Raw genomic sequence first — 1,349 nt, 5'->3', positions numbered from 1 at the left:
ACGGCAGCTAATTTTCGGGCGAGGAAGGAGTGCTTTTACGCGTCTCCAGACAATTCGGTTTCATTCGTCTCTTTGCGAGCGCCTCCCAAATTTTTTTATCAGGACATCTAGCGTCAAAGAAAGGGCTATCTCAACAACTGCATGCGTGTGGCCTACAATCCGTTCACAGTATTATCAAGGGCAATTTCTGGACTGCAATGTAAAATTCAGCTTCTGGTTGAATATATCGCTCGTTGCAATATTTATTTCATATTCCTGTATTGAGGTTTTTTTCTCTCTCTATGGTACGCTATGCCCATTATGTTCATTTCAAAAAACTCACATTCTTTGCTTGCTATTCTTAATGTTAAGACCTCTATTGGTAATAGTGCCTTTTACCTCTGGAAGTGTTTATTTAAGTTATCCAAAAAGATACAAAAAGTTAAAAAAATGAATACCGAGGTATCTGCCAACTGGCTTAGATAAAAAAACATAGTCGATAGAATGTGCTTGTGCCGTTTCTGTATTACATCTCCTTTCTTTCCCTCAAGGATGATTGCTCTCTGGAATTGATTTCTGTCATTCCCATGCATGCATTTCTACTGTTACTACATATAAATGTATTCATAAACAATATGCTATAGTTTCAGAAGGTTTCCACATTCTTATAAATGCAATATAGACTCTTCTGCAACTTGCTTTTCACACAATATTATGTTTTTGAGATTCCTGAGTGTTGATATCTGTAGCTATTATTTTCAGCATTGTGTGACTATTTCACGATTTACTTATCCATGCTCCTGTTGATGGACATTTAGGTCATTTCCAACTTTTTTTTTCTAGCACAAACAGTGCCATATGAACATCCTTGTACTTTTTCCTCATGCGCATTTAAGAGAATAGGGCATATGCCGAAAACTGGCCAGAGGTGTGTGCAGTGTCACCATTATTAGAAACTGACAAAGCCCTCTCTGCAGTGTTTGTAACAATGTATATTTCCCAGTCTGTGGATTAACAGTTCTCTTTTCTCAACACACTTGACAACATTTTCACTATAACACTGTAAATTTCATCAGTCTGATGGGTAAGCAATGGTATCTCAATATGCACATGAGGTTTTCAGAAGGTGCGAGCTGCGTCCTGTGAGGGTCTCCACGCGGTGGTTAATTTTGGTGTACTTGTAATTCACCACACATTTTCTCTGACCACGAGTTATCAGTATTTCTCTGATAGAGCTAAAGATTGTTTCTATAGGAACCAACAAGCATAAGAGAACATTTCTATCATCTTTAGGACTCTGTCTACCCTCAAGCCCCGGGAGAAGTGGCAGGAGGAGCACTCTAGATAATGTCGGAGCACTAGGCAGCGTG

This window comes from Pteropus alecto, unplaced genomic scaffold (assembly GCF_000325575.1).
Source record: "Pteropus alecto unplaced genomic scaffold, ASM32557v1 scaffold87, whole genome shotgun sequence".
Lineage (NCBI taxonomy): Eukaryota > Metazoa > Chordata > Mammalia > Chiroptera > Pteropodidae > Pteropus > Pteropus alecto.
This window is presented reverse-complemented; position numbering follows the sequence as displayed.